The 10,226-nt window shown below is 44.0% G+C and overlaps 2 protein-coding genes across 7 annotated transcripts in view; one reads left to right on the forward strand and one right to left on the reverse strand.

The window, feature by feature from the left end:
- Positions 1–690, reverse strand: part of Primpol (primase and DNA directed polymerase) — a 37,626-nt gene extending 36,936 nt beyond the window's left edge. For 4 of the 5 annotated variants that reach the window (XM_021219222.2, XM_029532230.1, XM_029532232.1 and 1 more), the window contains exon 1: positions 620–690. The gene's annotated coding sequence lies outside the window, so the exon portion shown is untranslated. Of the gene's footprint in view, positions 1–497; positions 565–619 lie in introns of those variants that run through there. The other variant, XM_029532231.1, reaches the window with a different exon arrangement.
- An 86-nt stretch (positions 691–776) lies between these two features.
- Positions 777–10,226, forward strand: part of Casp3 (caspase 3) — a 23,773-nt gene continuing 14,323 nt past the window's right edge. Inside the window, exon 1 of one of the 2 annotated variants that reach the window (XM_021219272.1) lies at positions 777–979. The gene's annotated coding sequence lies outside the window, so the exon portion shown is untranslated. Of the gene's footprint in view, positions 980–1,137; positions 1,354–10,226 lie in introns of those variants that run through there. The other variant, XM_029532266.1, reaches the window with a different exon arrangement.

The raw sequence follows: 10,226 nt of genomic DNA on the forward strand, positions 1-10,226 counted from the left end.
CACTGTAGACCAGGCTGGCCTCGAACTCAGAAATCCGCCTGCCTCTGCCTCCCAAGTGCTGGGATTAAAGGCGTGCGACACCATTGCCCGGCCACTTATCCTTTTAAAGCCTCTGATGGAACTGGAAAAAATAAGAACTGTATTATGGAAATACAAGAGCTTGAAATCCACACGCAACGAGTGGTAGACATCTGTGTGGCTACATGTGCGACAGTCCCTTACATCCGACCAAGCAAAGGCGTTGGAGGCAAGGGGCTGCTCTGTGGAGTACATTTGTCCATAGAATATTCTGGGCTCCTGAAATTCGATGCTGATCCCTGTGTTCGTGTTTTCGTATATTATGCAAAACAAAACCACTCCCCAGAGTCAGAGTCTCAATGAAATAGGACGTAAACCAGTCCGAGATTTCAGTAAGGTAGTCAGGACTAGCGACTGAGGGAGCAAGAGGGGGACGGAAGTGAAGAACGGCCTTGGCAATTGAGAGGAAGTAGAGTTACCGAGTGCGGGGCTCAGCCCCATTTTCTCCTGCCGCAGCTCGGACTGGCAGAGGCGTCTCCCTGGACTCCCATCTCTGCGCCCCCGGAATCAGGCGTGGCCGAAAGACCTCTCTAAAATTTACCTCAAGTGGCGCAAGTCGGCCGGACGTGGCAGCCGGGGAAGCCAGAGATGGCGGGAACCAGAGCTTGAAACCCGCGCGAGGGGGCGGAGCCGGAGGGGGCGGGGCCCTGGGGCGGGCCCTGGGTGGGCGGGCCCTGCGCTGCAAGGTGGCCCTGAAACCACCAATCGCGGCCGGCGTGTGCGAGGTGAGGGGTTGGGGGTGTTGGGGGCGGGGGAGGTAGAGAAGAGGCGGGGCGTGGGCGGGGCCGGCGGTAGCCTGCTGTTGCTGCTGCTGCTGCTGCTGCTGTTGCAGTTGCTGTGTTGGTGCTGGTGGGATCAAAGCAGAGTCTCCTGCGGAGGGGAGCTTGGAACGAACGGTTCGGTGAGTGTCTGCTGCTCTCGCGCCTTCGAAGGCCTGCGTTGCCACCCGGAGCTGGCGTTCTCTCGGCGGGTCTGCAGCTCCTTGGAGGAGGCGGGGGAAACGGGCGATCTGGGCGGAGGATCCTTTGTGTTGCCTCCAGGCTTGCTCAGGCAAACACCGAAGGCAGAGAAGCTGGAAACAGCGCCGGGAGCGCGTTCCCGAGCTGAGAGCGCAGACCCGGGAGGCCAAACCGGTGTGCTTAAATTAAACCTGGGTGAGCCGGAGCGGGACTCAGACCCCTCGAGCGTGGCGCACCGGCCGCGCCGAGGCGCAAAAGGCGGAGTCCGGGGGATCTGGGGATCGCCCGGGGTACAGAGCTTCAGAGGCTGGAGGGGGTGAGTCCATAGTATGGGGGTGAGCCTGGCGGGCGGTGGCGGGATCCCGGAGCTGCAGGCCGAGGTGTGGACCCGGTAGGAGAGGATGGGTAGGGGAAGTTCTGCCCTGGGGCCTGGAAGCTAAGCTGATGCTGACCTTGTGACCGCTCTAAGGGACCCAGCCTCCCTCTGCTACAAGTGCATTTGATCTCCTCCACCTTTGGTTTTCTCCGATGCACTGTGATTTTTGGTTCTTGCGGAGAGCTAATTTTAAGCGTTACTCCTTAAATACTCCAGCTCATTCCTTTGTTGGTCAAAGTCACTGTAGGAGCTTGCATTGACATCTCTTGGGCCATGCTCAGTAACTGTCCCTTCTTCACGCTTATTAATTAGTTGGCCTGTGAAGCTCGACTTGAACAGCAGGGTCTTTACCTCATTCTCCGTTGAGTCACCCAGGAAATGTCCTTCTCAGACACCTCTCGGGGACCCAACTTCTTCCGCCCTTAGTTACCGAGCCTTGTAGACCTCCGAGTTTGAAAGATTTGTACCTGGCCGCTCTTCTGAGTCGTATTGACTTTCTACGTGTCTGCCAGACTTGTGCCCACCTCAGGGAACTGAAGCAGACTCCTTGCGGGTCTCTGTCTCCCGCCCAAGGCCCCTCTCTCGTGCTCTCTTTAAAACAGTTTTCTAGATCTTCATGTTTACCCTAGAAGCTTAAGGGTAAAACCCTATCCTCTAACCGGGTTAGCGAAGCCAAACGCTGGGTCTTGACTGTCCTCCCATTTTTTTTTTTTTTAATCCATGCGTCCTTTTCTGGTTTTCTTTGCAGCCCCCAGTCCACTGTCTCACCTTTTCTCCCCCTGATACATTAGCTTATGAATAGGAGCCAATACCGAGGTCACTTCTTAGTTAACCATTCAAGGTTGAATCTTCCCTTTCCTGAAAGCAGCTGTGTCATGTCCTCTACTTTTGCTTGTTTATTGTTTGCACACAGAACTGTGAGCAAACAGTAGGCTCTAACTTTATCTTGATTCCCTTCCTTACTGGCTTTTTGCTTGACTCCCTTCCTTACTGACTTTTTTTTTTTTTTTTTTTTTTTTTTTTGGTACGAGTGACTATTCAATCCATTTTTAAAAAAGATGTATCTATTATTATATCTAAGTACACTGTAGCTGTCTTCAGACACACAAGAAGAGGGCATCAGATCCCATTACAGATGGTTGTGAGCCACCATGTGGTTGCTGGAATTTGAACTCAGGACCTTCAGAAGAGCAGTCGGTGTTCTTAACCACTGAGCTATCTCTCCAGCCCTCAATCCATTTTTTATTACAGCGAAATGGTTGATTAAAATGTGGATTAGGAGATTGGGGTGGGTGGGAGATGTGGAGCCTATGAGTATACAAAATAGCAGAGGAGATGCTAAGCTGGGGGTTTGGCCTGTCATCCGGAAGCCACTTTGTGTTAATGTGGTAATGGTGGCCACAGGCAGGAGTATGGAGTGTAGAACCCTGTCACAACCCAGTGTTGAAGCTTTCATGAATGGCTTTGGTTTGCTGTCCAGCAGAATAAGGCCTTTGGAAAGTGAGAAGGTGTTTTAGTGAGTGGAAGTTTATTAAAATGTAGCAATCGAACTGCTACAAAGTAACAAGTGAAATCCTGCACCTAATTAAATCAGGTTGCTTTTGTGGTCCTGCGGAAAGGTTCTGCCTCCTGCCATTTTAAGTAAGAACTCTGTATCTTTATCTGATGGAAGCCGCTCCAGGGCCACTCTAAGGTTTCAAACCTAGCAACACATTCGCTTCATCTGCTTTCTAAAGTTACAACAGTCTTTTCTTCAAACACATTGCATTAGTTCTGGTCTTCGTGTTAGATAATATTAAAGTTCTACCCCAGTGATAGAGGTAGAATACCAGGTGGAAGTTCTTACATTCTTTTTTTTTTCCCCCCTTTGGTTTTTTGAGACAGGGTTTCTCTGTATAGCTCTGGCTGTCCTGGAACTCACTTTGTAGACCAGGCTGTCCTGGAACTCAGAAATCCACCTGCCTCTGCCTCCCGAGTGCTGGGATTAAAGGCGTGCGCCACCAACGCCTGGAAAATTCTTACATTCTTAAATACTGTTTTATATAGTCATTTAACAGATTTTAAAAAATATTTGGAGAAGAAAGGGTATTCTGTCATCTGACTGTCTGAGACCAGGAGCCTGGTGCCTACCAGCTTCTTCATAAATAAAGCATAATCTATATTGTTCACAGGGTTTTTGTAAAGATTGGATGACATAGTCTGTGTGACGATGTTTTATTAACATGATAGTTCTTGTTTTGGCCTTCAATATTGCCTGGGAGCTTCTTCATTCTGCTAAAGTACAATGAAATTAGTAAGGACTAAACATAGACTGCTTAATGTCTACCTTGTTGCTGTTTTTAAATGCCGGTGAACATACATATAAGCTGTGGATAGGGGCAGAGTCTTCCTCTTCCACTACTTCATCCGCTCAGGGTTTAATAATGGAGCATCTTTATACAGTTGATAATCAGTAGATAACATAGTTATCTGTAATTTTTATAATAGACATCAAGGATTTTCCGCTCTATACTTTTATTTTAAACAACAACAAATTGTTTTCAAACAGGTCAGTAATTCTTACACATCCCTAAGAGCGCATATGTTTAGCCAGGCGGTGGTGGCGCACGCCTTTAATCCCAGGGCCCGGGAGGCAGAGGCAGGCTGATTTCTGAGTTCACAGGCCAGCCTGGTCTACAAAGTGAGTTCCAGGACAGCCAGGGCTACACAGAGAAACCCTGTCTCGAAAAACCACACACACACACACACACACACACACAAAGAGCATATATGTTTATCCTCTTGAGGGTTTCGCTTGGGAGAGGACAAGACAGACCCTTTGCAGATAGTAAACATCACATTCTTTCCAGCTTGTGGCACAATGTCAGAGAGCTTCATCAGACTGCTCTGCCTCTCTGGTTGTGTGGCCCATTCCAGAAACAAGAAAACAAGATGACTTATTTGTTCCTATGATACAATATGTTCTCCATATTCTCTTTTCCTTTCCAGCTTTCTTTTCACTCTCACTATATTTTAAACATTAGAAGGTTGGCTTTATCAGCTGAATGACAACAGCCAGTTCAATGAACCCCCAAAGGAACTGAGACCAGATGCGACAAAGCCAACCACTGGTTACACTAAGAAATCTTTTCTTAACTAGGTGACTGTGAAATGGGTGCTCTTCCTGTCTCATTTACTTAATATGAAAGTGCTTGTGAGTCTTTGTCCTCGCTTGATAGTAAATAGAATCCTGGTGTTTCTCAAATTACTGATAGGTAGTAAATAGAATTCTGGTTTTTCTCAGATTGTTCTGCCCAGATTTAGGTAGGCTTTCCAGAAGCCAGTCTACAGTGACTTCATGTTCCTATCAATAGGAAGATAGGTAGACGTGTAGGAAATATTTTAACAAATGCTTAACCCGATATTATACATTTATAAGTAAATTACATGGTGGGATAAGAAACATCATAATCATTATTACTGTTTTCTTCATTGCAATAACTGTAGTAAATATTGACCTGTATTTGTGGTCTTTACCAACTGTAAATAGAATTGTGAGAGAATAGAAATTGAATCTGTATTGAAATGTATAGACTTTTCATCATCCCCTGAACAACACTACAGAAAAATGGGTATCATTAGTAATAAGTAGTAGGGATGTTTAGCTTATATGTAAATAATACACCATTTTATACAAAGGATTTGAACTTGAATTTGCTATCTAAGGAAAGTTCTAGAGCCAGTCATCCACAAATACTGAAGAACAACTGTGTATTTTATTTCAGTTTTGAATAATCAGCTTCTGCCATGCCTTATGTGATTTAAATCTCATCTTAATCAGAGAACCTGAGCTTACAGGTTTTTGTTCCATTGAAATTAACTGTAGTGTTGTCTCAACTATATGATATATGATGCTGAGCAGTCTATAGACTATAGAATGGAGCTTACTACATGGAGCATGAGTCATAGCTCTGTTACTTAAAAAGTGATAATCGGGGCTGGAGAGATGGCTTAGCGGGTTAGAGCACGACTGTTCTTCCAGAGGTCCCTAGTTCAATTCCCAGCAACCACATGGTGGCTCACAACCACCCGTAATGAGATCTGACGCCCTCTTCTGGTGCGTCTGAAGACAGCTATAGTGTACTCATATAAATTTAAAAATAAAAAATGATAATCTCTCTTCTGAGCTCCATTTAACTAAGATCTGAAGTGGAACCATTATACCCCAGTGTTATTGTGAAGCCCAATTGAAAATACCTTTGTGTTGCTCAGTCTAGCACATGTGGGCTGGAAATAAAAGCAATAGTTACTTTAAGTCTTTACTCCTAATTTTTGAATATTTATATCTAAGGAGATGATTCAGAAATGGAGAATGTTGAGTCTTGTGTGTCATGAGATTTAGAAAACTCAGAGAGCAGGCAGATGCCTGGTCTCATGAGGTCTCTGTAGGTCAGCCACCAGAAGGCCAACCTGATGATAGGGGACAAATTCTCCAATGAAGAATCTCCAAAACTTAGTCTGGGGAGATGGCTCAGAAGGTACAAAGTGTTTGCTGTGCAAGCATGGGGACCCAAGTTCAGATCCCTAGGACCCACATACAAATGGATGTGAATTGTGACTATAACCCACCAAGATACGAAGATCTCAGGACTCGCCGTCTAGTGTAGCCAAAAGAGAGAGCTCTAGGCAGGGTTCGTGAGAGACTTTTGTCTCAAAAAATAAGGCAGTAGGCACTAGAGGAAGATTCCAGAAGGCCACCTCTGGCCTCTCCATGCTCAGGAAAGCACACACACCTCTAAAACTGGTTTGTACAATGTAACGTCTCGTTTTAAATCCCTATGATAGGCAAGTTTTCATCTATTTTATGATGGGTAGTTTTCTTGTTTCAAGTTATCATTGATGCGTTATACCTCACTGTCTAATTTTGTATTTTAGAAATAACTTCCCTGTTCCTCTGCTTTTATTCTGGTCTGCCTTACTCTGCAGTTTTGAGGAAAAACTGGCAAACAATTGTATATAAATAGAGACCAAGTTCCATCCTCTCGCTTCTTTAAGGAAAACACAGCTTGGAGCATTTAAATCTCTACTTCCAAATGACAGTAAACTTATGCTGGCAGCATTTCTAAACTTCTGAACATCTGGTTGCTGTTGTTCCAGCCCAGTGATCAGAGAACTGGAGAAGTGACTAAAGTCTAAATTCCAAATGGTCATGGAAGGCAAAGTGCATTACTTACAGCTTCCTGGTGACCAGTAAAAGTATTTCATAACGTTTTCGCTCATCTGAATCCTAAACAGATGCAGGGATCTTCAGAAACAATTAGTGTTGAGTTCCCTTGCTGAGTCAGTTGCCGAGCCACAGTATATTGTTGTAAAATCCTCTTGTTTATTTTCTCTATTTTAATACTCTCAGCTCCTGCTGTCATCTGGGATGGTCTATACATCCCTGAAGAGATGGGTTTTTTTGTTTGGTTTTTTTTTTAATCCTTCAAAGATGAGGTCACCATACCTAGAATAATTTGTATCCAGCTGGGTATTAGCTAATGGAGATGAGGTAATGCTAAGAGTCTTTCCCAAGAGTATGGATCCGGTACCTCGTGTGGGAAAAGCAGATGATGACAAGTAGAGTCAGTGCGCATATGTCTCATGCTAGAAAGATTTTGATTTAGTGTAAAAAAAAAAAAAAAAAAAAAAACTTAGTGGATTAAAATGAGCTGATGCTAGAGACAATTTGCAATGTTCGAATACTAAGAATGAAAAACTTTATGTAAAATGCTATTTGTTCCTGAGACATCCTTATTAAACAGGGAAATACCATTTTAGCTCTTTTTTAAAAAAATTATCTATTTATTTTATTCATACATAAGTATCCTGGAGCTGTCTTCAGACATGCCAGAAGAAGGTGGTCCTATTACAGATGGTTGTGAGCCACCATGTGGTTGCAGGGAATTGAACTCAGGACCTCTGGAAGAGCAGTCAGTGCTCTTAACCACTGAGCCATCTCTGGCCCCGTTTTAACTCTTGTTCTAAAAAGAAATATATATATATATATATATATATATATATATATATATATATATATATATATATATATATTTCTTTCATCCACCAGTTACTTTAGTAAAAGAAATTCAGCTGTCTTATGGCTCATGTCAAAACAATTGTAGTTACTTACATTAAGACGAATCTGTCTGAGTTCCTTTTTTAACTTTCCATAATTGATTATAGAAAACTGGTTGGATATATGAAAAGGAAATGACCACTTAAAAGTCACCTAATATTTAGTTAAACTCTATCACTGGGGGCCAGCAAGACGGCTCATTGAGTAAAGGTGCTTTCTACCAGGCCTGACAGTCTCAGTTTGTCCCCCAGGATTCACATGGTGGACAGAGAGAACCAGAAACAGCCCCCAAGGTTTGCCCACTGACCTTCACACCCACATGCCTGCCCACATATACACATTAAATGAGTTTTTTAAATGCAGGTCCTTCATTGGCCTGTGAGCCAGGAAACAAATGTCTAGTTCTGAAAGCTGGTTGCTATGAAGTTTGTATCTGGGTGTGTCAGTCAGAAGGAGGGAATAGCTTTATCCCACAGCTTTATTGCTGGCATGGCACAAAAGATTATTAAAACTCAATTTTCCAGGGCCGGGCATGGTGGCACAGACCTTTAATCCCAGCACACGGGAGGCAGAGGCAAGCAGATGTTTGAGGCTAGCCTAGTCTACAAAGTGAGTTCTAGGACAGCCAGGACTGTTACATGAGAAATCCTGTCTCAAAAGACCAAAACAAGAAAGTCAATTTTCCAGTTCAGTTCGCGTGGATATACTGTTTGTAGTTTCTAGAAAGCGACTTTTAGGACTTTGATGGCTAGTGAGAACCAGTGAATACTTAGGGTTCCCAAGAATACACTTGGAGTTCTGGATGGGATAAACTCACAGAGAGGGGCAATTTGAGGCTGACCATGGGGACGCTGGCAGAAACTCTAGATTCAAATTAAGAAGTTATCTAGCCGGGCAGTGGTGGCACATGCCTTTCATCCCAGCACTTGGGAGGCAGAGGCAGGTGGATTTCTGAGTTCAAGGCCAGCCTGGTCTACAGAGTGAGTTCCAGGACAGCCATGGCTACACAGAGAAACCCTGTCTCGAAAAAAAAAAAAACAACAACAACAAAAAAAACAGTTATCTAATCTTGTTTTCTAATAAGATCAAAAAGGCATTAATTTTTAGAGTAATTTAGAGGTACCCTATATCTGTCTAGTCCCACACAGACTCCCTCATTATTAACATTCCCTGACCAGAGTGATATATTGGTTAGAACTATGTTGATGACATCATTATCACTGTGATGGCTGTTCCCCGTTGTCAACCTGACTTTATCTAGAATGAACTACAATCCAGAAACGCAGACACACACATCTTGAGGCAGGAGTACAACAGGCCTTTGCTCTGTATCGGGAGGTGGGGTGACATGTCCTTTTGATCTGGATCAGCTGGAACCTTTATTCCAGAACTTGAGGCTTAGGGGCCATGCTTATAAAGATCTATAATGAAAAGGAATTAAAGAAAAGCATAGGTCCACGCGTGGTGGTCTACGCCATTAGTTCCTCCTTACTGCCTTCTGATGAAGATGTAGAACTCTCAGCTCCTCCTCCAGCACCATGTCTGCCTGTCTGTTGCCATGCTTCCCACCGTGATGATAACGAACTGAACCTCTGAAACTGTAAGCCAGCCCCAATTAAATTGTGTCCCTTTATAGGAGTTTTCTTGGTCATGGTGTTTCTTCTCCCAAAGTCTTTTTTGGTTGGTGGGGTTTGGTTTGGTTTGGTTTTTCCAAGACAGAGTTTCCTATGTAGCTCTGCCTGTTAAGAGTTGGAACCAAGCTGGCCCCAAACCCAGAGTGCTGGGATTAAAGACGTGCACACCACTGCCCGGCCATCCAAAGTCTTATAGTTTACAATCAAATTGGTCCTGTCTTGTCTGTTTTAAATTGAAGCAAGTGTATGATTCTTATCCACTCCTGAAGCAACACAGGAAGTGGTCTCACTGTTTTCAAACAACCTCAGTGCTAGTCCATCCCCCCCTAACCCTTGGCAGTCACTGATCTGTTTGGGCTGCTGTGTTTTCATCTTTCCTGGAAAGTTATAAAAGAAGAGCTGTGCTGCTAACCCTTTCAAAGCTACTTTGACTTATTGAGAATGTGTCACAGTCTGCCTTGACTTTATAAGATTATGTGAGTGTCTTTTCTTAGGCTTCTTATCTCTTTTATGGTCTTTCTTTATTTCGTTCATTTGTTCTTTCTTTCCTTCCTTCCTTCCTTCCTTCCTTCCTTCCTTCCTTCCTTCCTTCCTTCCTTCCTTCCTTCCTTTCTTTCTTCCTTTCTTTTTTTCCTTCTTTTTAAGTACACATTTGACCAATGGAAATATTATGCTTTCACAAACCCAAATGTTTGCTAAGTCCTTTGTGTTGTATCTACTTTTCGTCTGGACTTTTTGGTGGTGCGGTACTATTCTCTAGTTACTCCGGATGACGACACCTCGTTCCTCAGCCACAGTCTGCTAAGTATTTTAGCTTGTGGTCTGGACACTCGGAAGAGGCATAGCTTGAGACAAGCTGACTTTTCTTTGTGATATTTCTAGTTCATAGAAATTTGTAACTTCTTCATACCTAGCATTTATTATCCATAAGAAAGAAAAAGGCGGGGGCTGGTGAGATGGCTCAGTGGGTAAGAGCACTCGACTGTTCTTCCGAAGGTCCGGAGTTCAAATCCCAGCAACCACATGGTGGCTCACAACCATCCGTAACAAGATCTGACGCCCTCTTCTGGAGTGTCTGAAGA

The sequence above is a fragment of the Mus pahari genome, chromosome 19, assembly GCF_900095145.1.
Source record: "Mus pahari chromosome 19, PAHARI_EIJ_v1.1, whole genome shotgun sequence".
NCBI classification, from domain to species: Eukaryota; Metazoa; Chordata; class Mammalia; order Rodentia; family Muridae; genus Mus; species Mus pahari.